Raw genomic sequence first — 25,245 nt, 5'->3', positions numbered from 1 at the left:
AATGCAATTATCAGAAGGCAAGACAATAATAAGTCTCATTTGGGTAATAAAGTAGAACCGCTTTCACAGAAAATAATTAGAGCAATAAACCCACACTTTAGATGTGTTTGGAAGTGTTTGAATGCCACTTAGATTACTGCCATCTTTAGGAAGATACTTGGAAATGTAGTTGACAAGGAAGACATTTATTGATCTCTTCAGTCCATTTTCTGTGGAGTTCACATAGAAGCAGCAACCTAGTGAGAATTAGAAAACTCCAAAGGCTCCCATAGACAAAAAAAAAAGAACAAACATCTAAATGCCCCTCTATTTTGGGAAAGACATTCAGAGGAAATCTTTTAATCCAAAGAAGTTATTCTGGTGTTGGAGGAATATAATAAAGCCACACAGTAGAGTGGTGAGATGGTTTATTTACATTTTTTTTTTTTTTTTTTGAGGAAGAGTAGCCCTGAGCTAACATCTGCTGCCAATCCTCCTCTTTTTGCTGAGGAAAACCAGCCCTGAGTTAACAGCCATGCCCATCTTCCTCTACCTTATGGGTGGGACACCTGCCACAGCATGGCTTGCCAAGGGGTGCCATGTCCGCACCCAGGATCTGGGCCAGCGAACCCGGGGCCGCCAAAGCAGAACATGTGAACTTAACTGCTGAGCCACCAGGCCGGCCCCTACTTACGTATTTACATGTTTTTGTATCTATTCATTATCCAGGGGAAAGGATCAGAATATGGAAAATTTGGGGAAGGAGACAAATGCAGCAATAGTGAAAGAATAACAATATTAATACTTTTGAATTGTCCACATTTATTGTTTCCATTTTCACTTTACGTATTGACTTTTTTTAACAACCTTTTTTTGAAGATTGACACCTGAGCTAACAACTGTTGCCCATCTTTTTTTTTTCTGCTTTTTCTCCTCAAATCCCCCAGGACATAGTCATATATTTTTTTTAGTTGTGGGTCCTTCTAGTTGCAGCATGTGGGACACTGCCTCAGCATGACCTGATGAGTGTTGCCATGTCCACACCCAGGATCCGAACTGGCGAAACCCTGGGCCACCAAAGCGGAGCGCCCGAACTTAACCACTCGGCCACAGGCCGGCCCCAACCTATTGACTTTTGACTACGTCAATCTTTTATTTTAAAATGTTTTTCACTTTATCCTGACTTCTTTCTATCATAAATAATACTATAATAAACATTATTTCAGCTAAACCTCTATCTACCTTTTAAATGTTTCTTTTATTTAAGATAAATTCTTAGAATGGCTGGGATGACATTGGCTCATCAATGCAGACATTGAACAGACAGGCAAGCTTATAGAAAGCAACAGATCTCAGTTTCACTTTGAAAATTTAACAAGAATTTCTCATTAATCAAGAGATTGCTGTAGAAAGGATCCCAGCTGTTAGAAGCACCTGACTCATTGGTTCACAGTCACGTGGAAAGAACTCTGATTAGGTCCCCTCCCCCACCACACAGAAGCGAGCTAAAGAGCTTTATCAGGGAGTGCTGTCATCAATAACACCTGTGAGGAAGTGCGGGCGAAAGGAGTGGGTACGGAGGGAGGGTGAACTTTCATGCGGTTGCACAGAGGGCTCAGCTTATCCCATAGGGAGTTGTGGGGTTGGTATGGCCCTCCAGAGTTATCCTGATGAGGTAAGTTGGCTGAGCCTTTGTATCCCTGCATGGAGCAGTCATGAGAATGGAGCACAGGGGGAGATCTGAGTGGTGCCTCAGCATCCAGCACAAACACCAGACCTCAACCTTTTTTCAGCCAATACACCGTTGAAGGCTGATGTTCAGTGTCGTACTGAACTCATACACAGTGACGTATATGAGATACATTTTTTATTAAACATTTCTAAATTATAGATGCCTGTTGCATTTCTTCCTTCTAATGATTTCCTTCCCTCTCATTGACCATCTTCTCACTTCTGAGCTCTAGATTGTTGAGAAGTCCAATTTCTGAAGAACTTTTGTTTCTGAATTCAGAATTCTTCAATGCAAACAAGGTTAAATAAATTAACACCCAAACATTATTATCACACAAGAGTTCCATTCTTAAGCTTCACGTTTACTCCTATATCACATCTCCTAGACTCCTACAAAAGGGAAAAATAAGATTTATTGTGCATTTTGGTGTTAGATATTATTTTATTTTATTTTTTATAAGAATCTTACTGCTAGGGGTTTTTTTTGTTTGTTTTTTGTTTTTTTTTTGAGGAAGATTAGCCCTGAGGTAACTACTGCCAGTCCTCCTCTTTTTTGCTCAGGAAGCCTGGCCCTGAGCTAACATCCGTGCCCATCTTCCTCTACTTTATATGTGGGACGCCTGCCACAGCATGGCATGCCAAGCGGTGCCATGTCCGCACCCAGGATCCGAACCGGAGAACCCTGGGCCGCTGAGAAGCAGAATGTGCGAACTTAATCGCTGCGCCACCGGGCCGGCCCCCTGCTGGGTTTTTTTTTAACCCATTGAAATAGATGTTTGTCCTCAGCCTTGAGATTCTGAAATGGCAGTGATAAAAATTAGACATTGTGTGAAAGTTTAACCCTTTAACATATGCTTAGTGTTAAAAACAAAACTAAACAACATTTGTGAATACAGTGCTATTTTCTAGATAGTCCTAAAAAAAGTAACATAAAGCTCAATAATACTTGAAAGGGAAAACAAAGAGTATCAAGGAGTAAATATAAATGCCAATTCGTATTAGTATTCTGTTACACTTAAATAATTATTTCACAAATCTCTTCAAACATTTATTAAAGGGATTTCTAAATTATAAGGTCATTAGTTTATAATGTAAAGTTTTAAATATCAGCCTTCTATCTAAAGTCCTGTCATATTATGGCACACTAATTTGTCTAACAGGAGAAAAAATAATATTACATTCATGACTTTGAACCTTACACATAAATATTAATGAAGAGTCTCTTTGTTTCCTTCCATTCATGGAAAACCAATATTTACTTTAACGCTACTTACTTAGAAAACAAGACACCGACCGTCATGTCACCCTCATCAACCAAAGTGTTTATTAAGCACACATACAATGCTTCTCTTTTGGGATCATCTGATACAGGGCTAAAATTCTCGCACCATGGCAGTGTATGATGCAGGAAAAATAGCAAAAACACAGTCTACCCTGTCCATGACAGATACTGTGTTTAGGTACATGCACCCTTCACATAATGAAACTATCTACATTTCCAGGTCTGGCCCAGGCCCTGCATCATCACTATTATATTAATAGCCTGTGATTGTGATGTTGACATATCCTAAATCAGTCTTTGAAAAGGATTAGCTAGGGAATTATTATTCCCTAAAATAAAATAACTAGAAGGGCATTGACCAGTATCTGATAAAGTCATGTTCACACTGCCATTGATACAGCCTTTTATTTTTTATTGAGATATAATTTCTATATAATATTATACTAGTTTCAAGAGTACAACAAAATGATTCAATATTTGTGTATATTACAGAATGATCACCACAATAAGTCTAGTTAACATCCATCACCACACATGGTTACAATTTTTTGTGTATGTGACAAGAACTTTTAAGATAGACTCTTTTAGCAACTTTCAAATATAAAATACTATATGATTAACTCTAGTGACCATGCTGTACATTACACCCCCAGGACTTATTTATTTTATAGCTGGAAGTTTGTACCTTTTGACTCCCTTCATCTGCTTCACCCACCCTCTACCACCCTCCCAAATCTGGGAACTCCCCACTGATTCAGTCTTTGACGTAATATATTGAGACCTCTTGTCCACTGACCACATCCGCTTATTATCTCTCAACTCCCTCCAGGTAACCCTACCCTTCTTATCTAACATAGATTTCACAATCTATCATTATCTTCACTTTTTTTTCAAATCCTCTCCATTTCCTTGCCCTTTGCTCCCATTATTTTCAGTGGAGAAAACTCCAACCTGGAATGATTCCTACCTGCCATCGTTCTGCCAGCATCGCAGACTTGAAGGAAAATCACAAGGCTAGCTCTAGCCGCTCGCTCATTTAAAGATCTCATACCACCAGTGCGCATGCAATACTGTTCCACTATTTCTAAATTTCCCAAAAGCCTAATATTCCTAAGTCCCTTTCTCCTCTTTTTCTTAAATGGCCCATCCATTCTTCACTCTCACTTTCAACTAATAATCAATTTTTACCTTACACTTCATTGAGAAAAGAGCAATCGTCAAATGTAAATCCTTCAACTTCTCACCACCAAATTTAGAAATCTACTTGAATGTCCAAACATTTTTCTCTTTCTTTCATGTTACAATGGATGTGATATCTATCTTTATTGTGCCAAATGCCAGCCCCTTCTCTTATGCTCTGAACCCTCCCTTCCTCCCTTAATCAAGAACTTTACTACTTGCTATTCTCCTTAAGGATTTCTTTTCCCAAAAGCATGTCTTCTGATTATCAACCTCTCACTCTCTTCTTGCTCACTCCCATCATTCTCATAAGCATGCACCATGTCGTAATGAACCATGTTCGTTAATAAAACAGCAATAAAACTGTCCCTTTTATGTTTCAGCTCTGTCTCTAGGTAAAACTTCTTAAATGTCTTGTCTTGATTCATTGACACCATTTCCTCACCTATTATTGACTTTTTGACTCAATGCAATCTAGTTTCCATCCACACTGCATCATCACTGATTCAAAAATTGTATGTTGACTTTCCTTTTTTTTAAAGGATCCCTCACTCTTTGCTTCTATGATACCGCATTTTCCTGTTTTTCCTCTTTCTTATTCCTCTGTATCGTCCCCAAGTTCCCATATCTCGATCAGCCCATAAATGATCATATTCCCATGGCCCAGGACCTGGGTTCTCTTTTTTTATTATTATTATTCCTGTACTACTCTGTTCCTGATTATCTCATCTAATTCCATAGTCTTAAATGCCATTATGTGGTGACAGTTCATAAATTTATATTTATACCCAAGGTCTTTCTTCTGAGCTCTAGATTGATATAGTCAACCTGCTATTTAACGTTTCCAATTATATATCTCACAGATATCTCAAACCTAGCTGGTTCAAAATGAAACACTTGATTCACAACACCGTCCCACAATCAATCCACATAGAGAGCTTGCTCCATCTGAAATGATGGTGAACATCATAATCTTTCCAGTTGTTAGTCAGCAATCACACTTTCTCATAATTCACATATCCAATTAGCCAAAATATTTTCCATTCTGCCTTCTAAATATGCCTTCGGTCCATCCACTTTTTTCCATCTAGTCCGCCTTTATCCAAGGGTAGTTAACATCATGACTTGCCCCTCTTCACAAGGGTAATGTTTTTGCCATATAAGTTTGATCATGATACTCCCCAGCATAAAGCCCTGCAACAATTTCCCATTCTACTTATAACAAAATCCTGAAATTTTCCTGATTTTCTGTAAATATATGCTCCCACTTTGAGGGAATTTTAGTTTCACTACACCCCACACACAGCCTTCATGATCCATCTCCATCTTGATTTTTACCATTCTCTCTGGGCTCACTCTGCTCCAACCACACCAACTTTCTTTCACGTCCTCAGTCCTCTTTCCTACCTTACAGTCTTTTCAAACTATACTAAGACCATTTCCATCCCCTCAGCCCAATTTTTGCATAGCTTGCTCCGTCTTTTACACCACGGCTCAGTTTAAATATCATCTCCCTATGTACCCTATCTAAAATACATTTCCTCAGTTTATTATCTATATCAAAAACTTGTTCCATTAAAAAATATATCAATTTTTTAATCTATTTTATGTTCACTTGCTTTTGTTTTATTCCTTTTTTATCATTTCTCCATTAGCTTGTAATTTCTGTAGGCACAGCAATTATGTCAATTTTTTTCAACATGGTAACCCCAGTCCCATAGTTTCTTACTTTGTGTATACCAGGCACTTAATATTAGTTAAATAGATGACCATTATCTGACCATTATAATTATATATACTATGATATACTATATACTACATGTTTTAGTCCATTCTGGCTGTCATAACAAAATGCCATAGATTGGGTGGGTTGTAAATGACAGAAGTTTATTCCTCACAGTTCTTGAGGCTGGGAGGCTGAGATCAGGATGCCAGCATAGTCAGGTGAGGACGCTCTTATGGGTTGCAGACTTGCGTTATGCTCACATAGCTGAAGGGGCTGGGGAGCTCTCCGGATCCTCTTTTGCTTTTCTTCTTCTTCTTCTCCCCAAAGCCCCCCAGTACGTAGTTGTAGATTCTAGTGTAGGTCCTTCTAGTCCTGCTATGTGGGATGCTGCCTCAGCATGGCCTGACGAGCGGTGCCATGTCTGCACCCAGGATCCAAACCAGCGAAACCCTGGGCCACCAAAGGAGAGCACACGAACTTAACCACTCGGCCACAGGGCCGGCCCCTGGATCCTTTTTTATAAGGCTGCTTATAATATTTGTGAGGGCTTCACCTTCCTGACTAATCACTTCCCAAAAGTCCTACATCTAAATACCATCACATGGAGGATTAGGTTTCAACATATGAATTTGGGGGAGGACGCAACATTCAGTGTAGTACTGTGTATACTATATACCATCAGTGTTTTCCATAGTGTAGAATATTTCCAGGGTTGGTATGTGATATGGTATTAGGTGGCACGTGAATAACCATAATTTTTGCTTATTTTAATAAAAAAATATAAAACTTTTATACAATAAATTATATTTTATGTAACTATGCACGTTATGTAGTAAATTATGTTATATAAACAAATTGTATAATAAAATAAATGAATATTTAGAGAAAATATATATAGCTTCTAAAACCCATGGTTTTCCAGATAATAGTCAGGAGATATCATTGTTCTTCAATTTGAAGAAAAATATTAGGTAAGTTACAACGTAGTTGAAAAGTAGTCAGGCGCAAATTTTGAGAGCAACTTACACGTTTTTTAAGTATAGGGAATACCAGTCTAAGCTGAAAACTCAATTCTATAGTAAATCCACTTGGCTGAGGAGAAAGTGGGTAATTAAAGGTCTAGTGCATAGGTTACTGATCTGCTTTGGTGGATTATATTATTATGCACAAGTATTCATTGCCCATTCCATTCACTCAGGCTTGACCATGAGACTTGCTTTGAAGAAAGAAAAGTGAGCATAAGTTACCAGTTTAAAAGAAGCTGTGAAGGCCAGAACATCACTACGATGTTCTCTTTTTGCTCTCTGCCACAAGAACCATTAGTATTCTAGATGGACACTGCTCTATCAGCCTAAGTCCCAAAGTGAGGTTCGCATGGAAGAGCGCTGTAGCTTGTGAAGCATCTGAAATTTTGTTCTACTTGAGAGCTAATAAATTAGGCTGCCACAGTCATGCACGCTGGCAAAAAGAAAAACAAGCCTGTTGAATCAGAGGCAAAGGAATTTATTACTCACAGTAATTACTATAGCAAGACTATCACCGTTTGCTCAAGTTCCCTGAGCCTCCATTTTCATAGGGCAACACAAAGAAGACCAGGGATACCCGCATACCCAGTGGGATATTTGACGGGACAGGAACCACCAGCTTAGAGAAGCCGAATCTTTTTGATGGCCTGGCATTTGCCGTAGAGAAAGATATTATATTTATTGTACTGGACAGTAAACAAACCTGCCCTTTTCTCTGGAGAGATACATATCTCTACCTTTCAAGTTTCTCAGCGATATATTCTTGAAAAAATAGTACAGAACAAAAGCAGTAGTGACTATTGCAAGACATACAAAAATGCAAGAGACCCGTGGAGAGTTGTCACCCAACACAGTCAAACAATAATGGGTATGTAGTATGAATGAGAATTAAATCCTTATTATCGTTAGCCCCTGAGATTTGGGGCTCATTTGTAACCACAGCATAATCTAGACTAGCCTGAATAGTATACCTACAACTGTTGATTTGATAGGGCTCCATACTGTAGTCCCTGTATCTGCAGTTTCCATTTCCATGGTTTCAGTTACTCACAGTCAACCACTGGTTGAAAATATTAAATAAAAAATTCCAGAAAGAAGCAATTCATAAGTTTTAAATCATGTGCCACTCTGAATAGCATGATGGAATCTCTCATTGTCCCACTGGGGACACGAATCATCCTTTTGTTCAGCGTATCCACGCGGTGTATGCTGCCTGCCCATTGGTCACTTAGTAGCCCTCTCAGTTATCAGTTTGACTATTGCAGTGCTTGAGTTCAAGTAACCCTTATTTTACTTAGTAGTGGCCCCAAAGGACAAGAGTAGTGATGCTGACACTTCAGATATGCCAAAGAGAAGCTGTAAAGTGCTTGCTTTAAGTGAAAAGGTGAAAGCTCTCGACTTACTAAGGAAAGGAAGAAAATTGTATGCTGAGGTTGCTAAGAGCTACAGTTATTTTTATTACAGTATGTTGTTACAATTCTTTTATTTTATTATTAGTTATTGTTATGAGTCTCTTACTATGCCTTATTTATAAATTAAGCTTTATCATAGGTATGTATGTATTAGGAAAATCTTAGTACATATGGGTTCGGTGCTATCTTCAGTTTCAAGCATCCACTGGGGAACACATCCCCTGTGGATAAGGGGGACTACTGTACATTATGTTTAGGGTTTCCATAAACCTCGGGAAATTATAGTAAAAAAATTGCATATGCCTATACCCAAATACTTATTTTTCTTTAGGTAGAATACTTGCAGTATTTATCAGATTTTGAAGAGTTATGACCCCCCCCAAGAAAACGTATTTGACAATCCCCAAGTATAGACATTTTGACTTTTCATTTACATATAATTAGAAAGAAATCTTATTTTTTAAAAAAGATGCAAAAGGAAACATATGTATGTGTGCCATGAAGATGAAAAGACCAATTGGAAATGGGTAATTTTCCTATTAATAAAAGTATTTTCTGATCAATTCATACGAATATATTTTCTTGTACTCAACAGTCCAAAAAAGTTTGTGTTATGTTTGGACTATGCATGTTTCTTCAGTCTCTCACATAATGTTCATTTGGATTCTATTTTTCCCTTTCTAGAATATTTGAGACCATACACACTGCTTATAAAACAAAATGACTGAAATCGGGACATATAAACCAAGTGTTCTTTATATGCATACAAGACAACCAATTCTCTCTTAAATTTCTTAGAATTATAGTCAAATTTCTCAGTGAAATGGTACAGAGTAGAAGGGTTTCTCTTTAAATCTGGAAGTATTTTAATCAAATTAAAACATCAAATAATAATACCCATAAGTAAATATATGTAGATGACACGTTTTTACTTACTGACTTTTGATTTAGAATACAGATGAGTGTATGAGTGAGAGAGAGAGAGAGAGAAAGAGAATGAATTCAACTCAAGGGCAGGAAAGGGAAATTTGTGTATTAGCGCGCCAAACTATGGTGGTGACCAAGTAATACAAATCAAGGATTGAGCCTAGAGGGCCCAGAATTAGGAGAGGGACAGAGAGCAGAGTGAATCTGGAGTTAGAGGGACAAGTCAAGTCAAAGTCGTTCTGTAGAGATGTGCAATGTGCATTGAGTACAGAGGGCTGGCAGGGAAGACTCCGTCAGGGTAAGGAGGCCAAGCATGGGCTTCCAGGCATGGAGTCGGGAGCCAGGGCAGTCAGCACCTCTGTGAAGAGAAACAGGAATAGCTTTCTGAAACAGCACGGAGCTCTCCAGCTTTTTATTTTTTCCATTTTCTTTTTTGTACGTGGGACACCACCACAGCATGGCTCGACAAGTGGCATGCAGGTCTGTGCCCAGGAACCAAACCCACAAACCCTGGGCTGGGCCTCTGAAGCAGAGTGTGTGAACTTAACCACTACACCACCGAGGTGCCCCAGGCTCTCTAGCTCTTAACCCTCCTTGTGGGTGAGTTTGGCCCTTGTTTTGAAACACCAAAACCAGGAAAAATAGCATTGATCAGAAGATCTTAAGATGGAGTCTTAGAATTTGGAAAACATTTAACATCCTTATTTCAATGAACTTCTAACTGAATTTGAGCATTTTTTTCAAAATTAATGTAGGCAACAAACTACAAAAGTATTAACATTAGCAGTACTTATGTCTTTATCACTAATAGAAATCAGATTTTTTTAATCACAATATAGTTGTTGCATCTGTCTTGAAATATCTTTTATATCCGTAACTACTTTGAAATTACGGAAGCTATTAATCTCACTCCTAGATATAATTCAACGTTAATAAATAAGCACATAGTTTTTTATCAAAATGGATGTTTTAAATAACAATAACTTTTTATATAATTGGCTTCTTTTGTAACTTTGCAACGTTTTAATTTATGAATTTAAAAATTTTATTCTGAGAAGAGGTCTATGGCTTCACTAGATTCTCAAAGAGATGGATGACACAAAAAAAGTTTAAGAGCCTCTGATATAGAAGTGCAGTTTCAGACTATTCATAAGTCAAAAGTAGTTACAGCTTTAGGAATTGGATTGTTTTTACCTTCCAAATTCATAAGAAATTTGCATTAAAAGTTTAAAATGGACAAGTGCATTCTGGCAAATGTTGAAAATTCTGAATTTGTTTTTGTCCAAAGAATATGCTCTTCTTGCATATGCACAAATATATCAGTAATGAATATTTTCAAAACCAGTGGCAATTTGAACAGCACCCGTAATAACGTCAGTATGCCGTGTGGAAAGAACCATGGAGTAAGAATTCGCTATTCAGCAGTCCCAATGCTACCTCTAATACACTCGTTCTCCAGGCCTCAGATTCCGCACCTGAGTGTGTTGGGCTGAGTGAACTCCAAGGGGTCTTCCAATTGGATGATTTAGTAACTTTCAGTATTTACTAAAAAGGTTATTTCTGATTTAAACAATAGCACAACAAGTAAAAACAAAGGGATTAAAAAAACTTCAACCAACATAAAATAATCAATTTGATTCAAACAAGAAAAAATATGTGTACATACTCTTTTTGGTGAACGTAAATTGATAGCTTCAAAGACTATCTTTCTTAATTATATACTCAAACCACAGGCTGCTTTAGTGCCCTACTCGTTAATTCATGGAGACCAGCAGCTTTATAAGAAGTTGCATTTGCTGTGTGGAGATAGACTATCCCTTTAAGACAGACCTCCTCTCATCTTAATGCTTCACGGAATAAGTATTATGGTTCCCATATATCAAATAGACATTTCCTAGAGTTGCGAGATCAATTTGACATTCTAATTAAACAACCTCTAAAAAAAGCTAAGCTTCACGTGCTGAAACTGATTAGAGAATAGCACTAAACTTCACCTATTACCTGAGCTTGGAGAAATACACGGTGATGAAAAGCAGTAAGTCAGGTCTCTGTCGTGCCTAATTCTCCATGTTGTTAATTTAAAAGTAGCTCCTCAGAAATGCCGTGATACAGAGCATTTGCAGACTGACCTAGATGGGCGATCTAAAAACCAGCCAAGAGACGAGGGAAAAAGAATTTTAAGAAAGCGTTTGAAACACTTTCCTTCTGAAATTGACAAGAATCAATGTTCTCCGAATGAAAGGCCTCAAAACCTGTTAGCAAAGCAGGATGGAGGGAAATGCAGTTAATGTATCTAAAATGGTAAAATTGTTGTTAAAGGGGCCTTTCTTATTACATCTAAATGCAATTTTCAAGATCGAGGCATTGTAACGCGATTCTGTGCTGCACTGTGTATACAATAAAGCAGCAAAATTAATCCCTTCCACTGACGACCTCCAGAAATGAAAACCCATTAGAGTAATAATATTTGTTCATAGGTCTTGAGGTTTTTCTGCTGAATTTGAATGCCATGAAATGATTATATGTAGTGGTTGATGGGGACATATGTGCCGATAATTAAATAATCCTCTTTATATAGGTGGAAGGTGACTTTTTAGAGCGAGTAGAAACTAGTTGCAACCTAATAAAACTCATCATAATTTTCTATACTGCTGAGCCATGAATCTTACTGTCCCAAAGATTGATTAAAGATATTTTACTTTTCACAGTGATCCAGTGACAGAATTTGACTAGAAGCCCTGCACCTTCAAGGCCACTGGTGACTACACCGTATGCCAGAGCCTGTCCTCAAGATATGAGCATCCATTTGACTCATGAACATCCTTAATAGGGTCAAGGATCTTACAGTGTTGCTTTGCTCTGAAAAGGAAGGTAACCTACAAGCTTATGAAGATGGGCTCCATAAAATTAATCTTTAAAAACCAGGATATGTTTCTCATGGGTAAGAGATTTCCCCCTGGAACCTGAACACTAAATTACCCTTGTTGACCCACTCAAGCTACTTTCCATTTCCTTTAGCCATGGTAACTCTATTTTAACCTGTGAAAGGAGAATTCCTTAGATCCTTCACACAATTTATTAAAAAAAGTATTCTTCTCTGTTGCCCTCGTTTTCTTAATTCTTCTCTCTTTATATCTCATCGCAAATTAGCTTTTATACCTTCTGTTGACCAGAATACCTACATTAAAAGTAGCCAATTATCTCCTACTACAGTACATTGTCTTTCTCCAGCCTTAGTCAACTTGGCAGCTTTTTAGCAATTTTTCACGTAAACCTCCTGCTTTCTTAAAATTCTCTCTTCCTCTATTTTCCATAAGCATTTAATAGTTATTTGTTCAATGAATGAATGATTATACTCTCGCAATTTCTCTTCTCTGTTTTTAAGTGTTCCTTTTCTGTCATCGGACACACACCCATGATTTTAACTTCTGCCTTTATAAGATGATGCTTACTTATCTTACTCTTCCCTCTTCAGGCCTCTTTACAAAATTCCAGATCCTTACATCCAAATGCCTGTTAAAAATTCTTTATGTGATTTCATCACCAATAGGTTAAGTTCAATATGTCTCCTGACCTTCACAACCCAAATAACCTCCACATTCTCTATTTTTGTTAATGACATTAATATCTTCTTAGTAGTTCAAGCTTAACCTCTCAGTTTTATTCTGAACTTCTCATTTTCCGTTCAGACAGTAGTCTTGCCGATTCTAGCTCTGCATTTTCTCTTGTATTTATTCAACGCCAACACTATAGTTCAGGTCAATAGTACATTCTCTCTGAGCCTTCCTCCAATCACACACTTAGTTACTTCTCTGAACTCCTGCTGCAAAATACTGTCTACAGCAAACTGTAATTGCTCAATAGAAAGTATATGAAATTATTGGATTTCCCTACATAGCCTCAACCCTTTTCCAAACCACCTCTAATGAATTTTTCTTCCTAAGAAAAACAGCTCTGATTATGTCACTCTCCAGCTAAGAACAAAACCAAATATTACAACAGTTCTACCTTACTTAATAAACAAAATCCCAAACTATTTTGTCTAAATCCACAATCTTTCCCAAAACTAATCTGATTTTCTGAACAATAATCCCATTTACCTTTCTCTCCATTCTTGAATTGCTGCTATTAACTTGTTTGATGTTTCAGTCCCCTCCAAGACTGGAACTCTTACCTAAATCTTCCCAATTTCTTTTCCAGAAATTAGAACTTTGACTGGTTCTAAGGCCATGAGTTTGGGTTTGTGCAGTTCTTAAGATATGTTAATAGCATGGACTCCCTAACAACTGGCCTTCCTGCCACCTCACTCTGTAAATTTCTATTCATAGGCACCATGGCCAGAAGTTGCCATAAAATTTGAACACCAAAGTGTACTTGCCCATCAAATTGCATTTTGTTTTCAGCACAAAGAATAAGTTAACTTCCCACAGGAGGGTGAATCTAATAGCAGGTCTCACCTCTACCCTGCTGGCCCATCCTATATAATTGACTGTGTCTGCAGATATCTATCTTCTGCTAAAGTATCCTAGAACATGTTTCATTTGATTCCTATACCAAAGATAACAAGCTTGCATGAACCCATGAGACTACAAATTTAATAAGGGCAAAAGTATGATCTGGTCTTTATCGTGATTCACTATAATTTGCATATTATCTCATACAAAGAAGATACTCAAATATTTATCAATGAGTCTTAAACCCCTTTCATCATGTCTTTTTACCCCTGCCCCACCACAACTAGGATGGAACTGTCTTTTTGGCTCTCAGCTTAGAGAGGAATTTGGTACAGCTATTCTGGTCATGATCGGTCCATGGCTGAAAATGTATCCTAAAATAATTTTGGTGTTCAGAAATTAAGAATTAGAGCTCTTGAAGGTCAAGAGAAGATTGAGAGTTATTGATGAACTTTAACATTTTGATGAATTTTGAGAATAAATTTGTCTTTCAAAGGGCATTGCAAAGTTGCTCAATATTACATTTAAAATTAGGGACATTCTTATGCATTGTAAAATTATTTTGTGTCTGTATGGTTAACAAATTCTCTATTTCTCTTACTTGAAAAACAAGGATAATTACAGAAATTTTTGAGACAGAATAAATTTTGCAATAAGGTAGTTCACACTTTTCATTTTGCCAAAGAGAAAACTAATACAGAGAAATAGAATGACTTCTAAAGCCAAATAGAGCCAGAATTTGAATAGCTATAAGGAGAAACTAGTGGAATTCATGAGTCAGAAAAGAAAAAACTTTGAGAGAAATCCTTGAAATATATATTGTTAATTTCTCCCTGGTTTTCTTTCTCTTCTTCTTCCTAGTAGCTGCGCATGCTCACCCATCTGAACACTGTATTTTGAAGGGTCCCTTATAAGAGATGTGGCCATGTGATTAAAATGTGTGTTCTTCTCTTCCTCTTTTCACACCTTCCCACCAATTGGAATATAGACCTGGTTTAAACTGAAAATGTTAGAGCAACAAGATGGAAGCAAAGAGAGAGCCTCTGTGAGCTTCTTCAGTGTTGCCTGCTTTCCTTGGATTGCTTCTTTACATCTGGACTGTTCCATGAGGGATAATCTCTTGAATGTTTGAACCACTATATTTTGATCTCTTTGTTATTGCAGCTTAGCCTATACCCTAATCAGTCTTCAGGCCAGCTATATGGACACGTAGAATGCAGAATTTTAGTGGTAAATGGAACCTTAAAAAATTTCTGTCCAACCACTTATCTACTGGTTGATGGATGTGCAAGTAGGCAGCATTTCCTTGAGAACCCATGTTCAAGGGAAACATCTCATCAACTGATTATGTCAAAGTTGAGTTGTCATGTTTTCCTCCACTGAAATGTCATGTTAAAATTTTATGCCAATGAGAGCAGTAAACTAAAATGTCAGTTGGAGAAATTTATGCTTTAACACTACCTGCTGTTCCTCTGAACCATATAAATCTTTTCTTCCGAAACCGTCTCATTAATTCTGTTCTCAGAACTATTCGTTCATTCAAATATTGCTTCACAAATAGTTAATAATTATTACATAGGGAGAACTATGTTTCGTGAATGAGATAGACAATGCTCCCGTCCTCATGTTTGAAAAAAATAAAATCATTAAAAATAATTAAATTTGCAAACTTAACCATCATTATTAAGAGGAAGCACAGAGTGCTGCTGGAGTGTGAAACAGGAGGACCTAATGTAGTCCAGTGTGGGAATGCTAAAGACTTTGTTTTGAATTTGTTTTAGTACAGATTCTGTTGTGTCGGTAAAGTTCTCTTATTTTTCCCTTTATCTTGGCAAGTCAATTAAAATTTTTGAGGGCATGGGGAAGAACGTAAAGACAAGACATCATCCTTCATGGGATGGTGAAAAGAATCATAGCTATGCAGAAAAATAGCAAGGATTTCAGGTACTCCTTTATTTATAGGGCAGGATGGGGATGTGGAGAATAATTGAAGCCAAAATCAGAAGTGGAGGAGGACAACACGTAAAAGATGTTCTAGGCTGTCTACCCAGAGGATAATGCCTGGCTTCCACCTGGCCCTTTCTAGGTTAAATAAGCACAATGATGTGATGCTTTGAGTGTGTAAATGTCATAACTTTGAGTTTTAGGGTTACTGGAAAAATGAAATTGTGTGTGTGTGTGTGTATGAATGAATTTTATGTCGGATGGCACCATTATAATATAGTAAACTGATTTATAGATTAAAACTTGATTTCAATAATTTGAAATGACTTATAATAATGAGTTGTATATTCTTAGACTGAGAATTCAGAGATGGCACTGAGTTAAAAAAGTAACTAAAGGCATATATTGCCTAAATGTTGGTTTGAACTTTTGAACTGTACTTATTATTCCTAAACCAATAATAACAATAATAATAAAGGAGAAGAGAGAGAAAGGAGAAGCCAATAGTCCTTCAAGATCATCCCTTTAAATTCATCACTCTGTCTGTACCGTAAGCTGGTCTGTAAAAGTGAAAGAAAACAAATGACAGATGGTAAAGCAGAACCCAACATAAGCTTGGATAGTATCCACTGAGAGGAAAATGCTTTATAATTGGTAAATACTATAATGAAATATGTTAATTCATATCACAAGGATTTAGGAATCAAGGCCCATCTGTGTGAAACAAATATCACCAATAAAGATGTTTTCCCACCTGGATTATCACAGGATCAAATAATGATTTTGACCACATTTCAGAAACAAGCCATACATGGAAAACTCTCATTTCTCCAGGGCAGTAGCATGGTATGTAGACATAATTTCAGAAAAACCAGAGAGATGCTTTCAGTCAACAATTCATTATTTCCTGATATTTTATTTTTCAAAGTCTTTTCACTCATCTTATGTGGATTGCTCTACTTTCTAGCTCACCATAGTTTAAGAGGTACTGTTGAAATTCTCTAGAATGTCATTGTTAGTTCATCGTTTCTGATTTACAAAGGATGCTAGTGGGATTGATAAATCTGTTCTCTCCTATTAGCCTCTCTCTTCGTTTAAAACATTTCTGGAAGCCTGGGAAATCTACAACTATTTCTTTTTGGGCACTTTGCAACACAACTAAAAGTGTATTTTGAAACAGAGCATTGATCATGCAAAGAGTGTTATTATTTATGCAAAAAAGTATGCTTCTTATGGTATACATTTTGTGCAGAAAATGCTATCGTAGGTGGACCATGTTCCCTTTGATGGAAAACGTGTACCTGCTTGCAGCTATGAGTCCAAAGGCCCAATTTACTAAAAATTAGTGATCTATCAGATCGGTGGGAACAACGCAATCTGCACTGTTGGTGCCTTGAAATTTCTTGCATCAGTCACCAGATCATGATTTACTAATAGGGTTTCAGGGCTTGCAAAATAGCACAACTCTAACCACATATTAATATTTAATCTGGCATTTTAAGTGCACCTAACAAAAGACCCCAGAGCTGCTGACAGAACCCTAAATTGTGAATTTCTTAAAAGGGAATTGAGCAGGTCCACAATGATTTCAGAAAAAGGAAAATAAATGGCTTCCAACGTTTCTCACGTAGACCTCACAAGCCAGGGCTCTCATTTTTCTTAAAAGTATTTATCATGCATTTTTAGATGCTTTATTAGAGAATCACAAGGCAGCTTCTGGCGGCTGGCTGCAAAATCCACAACTAGATGACAGCAGATGCATTTTGCTTAATAAATTTTATATTAGACAATTTGCTCCTAAAATAATTCATTGGCACTTCCAAAATGTTGCTAAATGAGAGAAGATCTAGCCTATAAATCACTTGAATCACCTTATTACATGCTTTTAAGCAACTAGATCTGTTCTGAAGTAGTGAGTTGAAGAAGATACTCAATAGGCAAGTGGATTTACTTTGCAACCCTATTTTCAGGGCTCAAGATGACCATCAATGCCAAGTTCCAGAGATATCCAGACCCACTTCAAATGAGAGCATGCAAAAGAAGAGGGAATGACTTTTCTTACTGATGCTATTGATTACATATAATTAGTATATCTAATGTACATGATGAGTATACAGAATAGGTGTCGAATGACCTGCATTTGTGACAAAAACATACCATAATTTGTGAAAGATGTTCCTGTAACAGGATGCCACCTGTAATAACAAAATGTTTATTAGTGTACAAATGAGGGTTATAAATGAGGTTTTTTACCTATGGAACAAAACACAGAAGACAACTTATTAGCAAAAGATAAATTGCTTACAAGATCTCAATGAGATGCTAGGTTTGTCATGAAAAAAAAAACAATAGAAGCTTTTTATTTGCACAGACCAATGCCTTTATAATCCATTTAAAATAATATACTTGCCACTAGGTGGCTATTTCTGATCAGATCATTTTACCATTTTAATTACATTTTTAATATCCTGGCTGCATAAACAAAGATAAATTACAAACCCTGCGCAATCTGGCTGCTAGCTCAGGCATAGGCAGTAATAATATCAGCTTTTGTTTGTGCCTCCTCTAATTAGATTCTGAAATCTAGGCTTTGTCAATCAATAATTTTAATTTTAGAATCGCCTTTTGATCTTGCATTTCATGTTTGTTTGGGAAAATGATCAGTAGGACAAAGCTGATAATTTATGCAGAAACAATCTCTCAGCAGAGCTACATGCGCATTCCTCCCCATCAACACAAGCCTGCAGACTAAGCTTGACACAGGTCTAATTAGCATGCAGATATGTGTCGCCTCATTGGCAATTCAAATTGCTTTTTTATAATGTACCTCAAATTGTGCTACTCAAACATTGTATTTGATTTCCAAAGCCCCCTGGGCATCCCATAATGTCTCCCTTCATCCTGGGTATGAAGCATTTATTGAACGATCTGCTGAGACTGGCTGTCTTTTCGAAAACACCCCAAACATCACATCCCTGGGACCAGCTTTCCTTCTTGGCAGAGAGCAACTTGTTCTTCTGCGCAATTCCTCGTGCCCCATTTGTAGGTTTAGAGATGATATGTTACCTCATGAGTTGCTTCTCCCACGTGGTTGATCTGTAGAGAGCTTCACTCCTGTGCCACTCATTTTTAAAGTGGGGGAGGATGAGTGGTGAGCACGCATTAATATGCGGCACGTAACCACATCTCTGAATGCCAGTCTTCCATTCTTCATTAAACAAAAATGGCCGGATTGCAAGGATTGTTTTTCCTTTCTCCCACATGCATACGCACACACACCCACATTTGCTTTCTCGGCCACACATACATGCACACAACCTTCTCATGCACCTCCACACCCACTCAAGACACCCAGAGCGTATCATTGTCAGGATTGAGTTGTGTGTGAAAGTTGTCTGCTGCGCACATGACAAATAAGGAGATTCCAGCATACACTGGGGCTTTTCTTTTTTTTCCTTTTTTTTTTTTTTTTTTGCCATGCAGCAACAAGTGGCAGAATCAATGGTATACAGTTATTCAGCAATGTAATTCATTTCACTGGCTTTGGCTCCTAGCCAGATCCGCCATCTGTCTCTGGCTCTCCCCCTCTCTCTCCCTCTCCCTCTCTTTCGCTTGAATTTGTCCTACATTTCGTAATATTACGTGCCTGCCATCCTTATCCTATGCCAGAGGTAGAACGCCAGCCTCACCCCCATTCCGGCGTGGAGTTCTCTGAGTTCGGTGGCACTTGGGATATTCCACTTCAGTGCCATGGGAAGAAAAGGGTAAGCAAAAAGCAAAAGGATTAATGCAAAAAATATATATATAATGTTCTGGTATCCAATTACTCCTGCTTCAGTCTTTTATCCAAAGCCTTGAGATGGATCTGCCACATCCAGGAACTTTTCCTGCTTCGTTAGAGTATCTTCGTTTTCTTTATCAGACGCTGGCACTCCACACCAGTGCACGGCTCCATGGAATGCCTGCTGTTGGACACTTGCAGAGCTCTGCCACCAAGCAACCTCCTGCATTGGAAATCGGGGGACTACTCTGGGATCTTATGCGTGCTTGCTGTTTGAAGCTGCAGAAAAGTGAATAATCAATTAAGTATTGATTTCTTGTAAGATTTGGTAAATTTCAAAGGCAAGACAAAGAGGATGGCTTAAGGAAACACTGCAGGGACTTGGCGTAAATTAGACAACTAACGGAAGCGCAGAATAAAATCACACCTCAACTGAAGATTTCCTTGGAAGAATTAGCACCAGCTATTGGAAGACAATGGTGGATTTAATCAAAACAGCAGGCATGCAAGAATTTTATCCGTGAACCAGAAAAAGGAGCTAATTATAACCACCATTTTAATGGAGCTAATTTGACTGAATGGATGCAAATGTGCTTTATTTATGGATGAAGAAGCAAGCTTTACTGCAATGATCTTTGGATCACCGTATCTGCTAAGCTTTGCAGTTCCTGTTACCTTCAGTACATTTTTATTTCCGGAGAAGGTATTTATATGTAAACAACAGCTAACCATGCGAAAGATTCATCGGAACAATCTACTATGGTATATGAGATATAATCATAATTTTGCAGCCTCTCAGGATTTCCCTTAACTTGGGGGTTTTGCAACCTTTGCGTGCAATGGGTTATGGTAAACAATAAATGAATGATGTTAAACTGTTGTGATTTTTCAGTGTGTAGTTTATTAATTTTAGCTTCTTAACATGTTGATTCAGAATTATTTAGCAATTACTCCATAATGAAAGGAAAAAAATTGTTGGGTGGGGTTATTTAAATGCATTTGCTGTCTTCTTAGAGACCGGAATGTGTAGGTCCCACCAGCCCATGAGCTCTATAATTACAAAAGAATGGTAAAAATTTTTGGCAATTTGAAGAATTGGTTTTATAATGAGAACAATGTGTTATAATCAGTAAAAGGAGAATTGTTATGTTTTTGTCTCTGGGTAGAATGTTCTTGAGTGGTTAACTCCTGTGTTGCTGATGAGAAGTAAATATAACTGGGAAGAAGGAGAGATTGTAATGACAATGCTTTGTTCCTATACATCCTCACATCTCAGGCTGAAGTGCATTTTAAACGTTTCCTTCTATTTCTATTATTTCCTTTCTCTATTTTTCTTCTTTTCATCATTTTTTACTGTCTTGCAATCTACGTTCCCTGAGCAACCATAGGAACCAAGTTACATTAAGCTTCAACACAAAGACCTTGTAAGAATAATGAATCCTCATTTGCATCGACATTTGTATTCAGATTTGCCAGGCTATAAACTTGGCAGATCAAGCGGAATATTAAGTAGAGGCTTCCATGGTAAATTGTGGCTCTTGAAATTGCTAACTCTCCCCACCCCCCACTCTTCTCTCTATCTGTGGTGGCAGGTGAAGTCGTGTGACTACTTGTTTCTTAAGAAGCACATTGGTCCATCTTTCAGTATATGATGTCAGTTTTAGGCAAAAGAAGGGAAAACCAGTAGTAGATATTCTAGCTGAAGGTACAATATACCATGTGACTGGAGCTTTAACTCTAGAGGCCAGAGAGAGGCAATTGAATGGTGTGGGAAAATTAATTATTATGTGCAGGCTAAGGTTGATTTTTCAATGTTCAAATACGTTCATCTCATAAAAGTTTACACTCATTTTTTAAAGTTTGTAAAGGTTATAGGAGGACCAAGGTAGCTATTTACTCATGAAATAATTCAGTTATGCCATTTTGAGACATTTTTGCTGGTCTACTCATGCCCATTTTTGAAATACTTAAAATGCTTTTCACTAATAAGTCACTATGAATCGACTGATTCAATCCTTAGCTTTACTTGGCTCTGAAATGGTAAAATAGGGATAATCATGGCTACTTCTGTAGCAGTTCAGAAATATGACATGTAAGGTCCTACCTACAATACAGTAAACAATGGGGTGAAAAATGTGGATTTTAATGTCCATGTTTGGTCCAGTCTATATGATGCCAAACAAGAGAGTAAATTGGAAACATTTGCGCCTGACTCAATTTTTCATGCATTATCCCATTGTTTCAAAATCTTGTAAACAGAACCTAAATCTATGACCTATTAGCAAACTCTCATTTCTTGCCATCCTTTTTTCTCGCAAGAAAGCTTCACTAGAGGGGAGCAATAAACCGTATTAGAAGACCAACCTTGCAACAAACTTACAATGGACATTTTAACAATGGCTTTCCCTTTTAAATCTATTTTTTTTAATTTAAATAGTGTAAATGATGAAATGTAGGCTGGGTTTACTATAGAGACATCGCTTTATGGTATATCATAAAAAATTGTGAACTTTTAGTTCACAACTATAAGCAACTGACTTAAGTACCTCTTACTCTAGGTTGAGTTAAAGTTTAATTGCCTGTGGGTAAATGGGAGAATGTTTCAGGAAAGATGCTGGAATTTTTTTTTGGAAAACGTGTACCAGTAAATATTTAGACTGAAGCATAACATTTCATAAGCTTTCATAAACTTGTAAAAATATTTATAAGATCTTGCCATAAGCATGCATATTAGTATGATTTACATTAATGTATTACAATGTAGTATGTTCTAAAGTAGGTATTAGATATTCTTAATAGTACCTGCATTTTAGAATCTGAAAAGTAAAATGTGAATCATGATTTTCTGAGAATTACCTGTTTTCATTCCACAATCTCATCGTTTTTAAGGGAAATAAACTAATAGAAAATTTGACACTAAAAAAATCACAGCTATACTGAAAAATGAGAGTATTACCACCAATTGACAAAATTTAACTTTTATATTTACTCCTTTATGTGAAAAAGATAGAAGCATGGTGCCTATCTTAAAGCTGCCTTGACCTAGAGCAATCAGGGATAAGCACTATTTAAGTAGAATTCTTTTGCTGAGAGCCTTAATGATAGCACCTTATCATGAAGTATAACCATCAACTTTATAACAAAATGCAAGATTACAGACTGATAGATTACTTTGAAACAATGTTGTTTATACACGTCAAGCAAAAACATCAACGCATCTTTTTTAAACATATTGGCTATTTCACGTGAATCCGAAATCCGAAATGGTATTTTTACCAATGTGGATTGTGTGTGTTTGGAGAGGGGTTATGTATTGACCCCTTTTTCGCAGAAAAAGTAAAAATACACTTGATTGTATTCAAAAATACATTTTGTTTGTATATTCAAATAGGATTTAGAAAGGCAGAGATTTATATCTGTACCTTTCTTCAACACTGCCAGTCATTTGAAACTGTCTTCTTTAATAAATGCTAATGATTTGGTTGATTACGTTTGTGCATATACTTACCATGCAGTTTGGGGAATCAACCGCTGATGAATCTTATCAAGAAGGGAAATTATAGCATTAGCTCATTTACTTTCTAAACTGCAGGAGTGAGAATTCCATCCGAAATGATAGCAGTGGTATTGTTTTAACATCCACACAGAAAAGCCTGTATTCTTGCCTGCCTTCTCAGTGTTACTTACACCAGGCTCACGTTTATTAGCTATGGGCTCTTCCTTCTGTGTAGGAATATAACTGGATGTATATTCTAAACTAAAATAATCAAAACTAAACCAAAAACAAATTAAAAAATCATTTAAATTGAAGTACTTTATCCAAGTTTGAGAAGATAGTAAGTGGAGTTGTAAAAGCTTATTTTTTCCCCTACGATAAGAAAATAGCAAAATGACATGTGCTCAGGGAAAATTCACTATGTTCTGTTTCTGTTTATATTAGAGGATTTTTTTACTATCTGATCACAATGCACATTACCATAGGGTTTTCCCCACCATGACTTACGTAGCCACTGTTACACTAACTAGCGAGGTTGTTAGCCACAGGCACAATGCCCAGCGAGCAAGGCTGGGCCTCCTGTGGCAGGCTGGTCCTTGTCCTGTCTAGATTAGAGTAGTAGAGCCTTGTGTGTGTTATCCTGAGAAATTGGGCTTCACTGAATTTAAAATCAACATGTTTCATTGGTCTGTGGGCTTTGCCATATTTATGGGACACACAGAGTTGTGAGACTGAGGCCACGCTGTGGAGCACATGTGTGCTCAGGTCTTGACCTTTAAAGTCAGTTCAAGATCTTCCCTTCTACCTAAGAGGAAAACAATCCACAGCTCAGTCTTGATTATGTTTTCTTCATCTTCTTCTAGCCGAATAATGAAGGGGAAATTTCTAGAACCATAGTTATAGACATAGTAACAGATACAGATATAAATATATTTCCTTATATTTGAGAGGAAAGATAATATAAAAGATGATAGATAGATAGATCTATATATCACTTTCCTCTCTGATTTTAAAGTATCTGCATCATTGCTGCTTAGAGAAATATTTAACAGCTCAAAACTACAAACTCGTTCAATTAAGAATAGAAAATGCGTGTGCTTACATATATGACACATGTATTTGTTGTATATATAAAAGGTAAAAATATGTGTCAATAGTGAGAATGGGTGATGGATGTATATAGACATCATGAAATTGGTGGATAGGAGAAGACAGAAAACAACGCAAATGTATAAGATTAGTGAAGTTATTTTCACCTAAGGTATCACTTGGCAATCTCTGTACTTAATTAAAAACCTAGGTTTAATTTTAATTTTTATGTTTAAATACTTAGTCTGCTTCTTTTGCAGATGATTCACAGTAAAGGCCATTCCAGGACTGAATAGAAAGCCTTACTGATATTTTAGCAATTTCGAGAATTGGAAGATTTTCTTTTAATTATGAAAGCATATATGATATTTTGTGATGATTAAAATGACATATAAGTGAATTAAATTAATGTTCATTTAATGTGTTGCCTTAAGACTTCTTTTTAGTACTATGCTTACCAATAAATTGGAGTGAGATTTTACACAAACGTTATCGGCTTTATGTTACCAAACGTTCATGTAAAAATTTTAAACAATACTTCAAATTGTCTTTTTTATAATATCCCTGTTTCTGTCAATACTAAAAATTGTTAAGCATGATAACACTCATCTAGATAGACATAAGGAGAAAGCTAGAAATTCCCATTTTTATTTCAGAATTATCATCTCTTTCAAATTGGACTACAGGAATCCTTTCTCAACCACCTCATGCGTAAGGTCAAATATCTCTTCCTCTTTATTCTCTGAATAAAGCCCAATTCAATAAAAGAATCATGGATTGGCTTTTTTCTCCCCTGTTGGATATTCTGACATCAATAAGCAAGCCTCAATTTCAAGATCCAACTTGAGATTGACTGCCTCTCGGAGAAACAAATTTCCTAATTTTCTTACTTTCATTAACCTCCAAGATAGTAGGCTGGGTAAGTCAGCTATGATTTCAGAGATGTGAGCCCTAAGACCACGTGGTCAACTCTTTGGTTTCCTCTGGGGATGCTCTCGACTCTTTCCTTATTCGTATAGACAGTCATTTCTCAGCTGACTCAGTTTTACGTCTTGGTGAGCTATCTGTGCTCTTCATCCCTTAGTCCTCTACCTCAATGAATTTACCTTCTTGCTCCTTCACTAAACTATTTCCTGTTATGAATATTTTATACTTTCCTTCGGTCTTCTATTCTTCTGACTGCTACTGATGCTTAAAAGCATCCGTTTTTACCTTTAAAA

At 36.9% G+C, this 25,245-nt stretch overlaps 1 long non-coding RNA gene across 1 annotated transcript; it reads right to left on the bottom strand.

Annotated features, from left to right (window-relative positions):
* Window positions 1–2,726: 2,726 nt before the first annotated feature.
* Window positions 2,727–24,845, bottom strand: LOC139039880 (uncharacterized). The gene is made up of 3 exons (XR_011493123.1): window positions 18,726–24,845; window positions 17,817–17,854; window positions 2,727–6,347 (listed from the first exon to the last, which is right to left on the bottom strand). It is a non-coding gene; the product is annotated as an uncharacterized lncRNA (long non-coding RNA).
* Window positions 24,846–25,245: the final 400 nt, after the last annotated feature.

This window comes from Equus asinus, chromosome 12 (assembly GCF_041296235.1).
Source record: "Equus asinus isolate D_3611 breed Donkey chromosome 12, EquAss-T2T_v2, whole genome shotgun sequence".
In the NCBI taxonomy this organism is placed as follows: Eukaryota; Metazoa; Chordata; class Mammalia; order Perissodactyla; family Equidae; genus Equus; species Equus asinus.
Note: the sequence above shows the minus strand (reverse complement) of the source record. Positions and strands in the feature narration are given on the sequence as shown.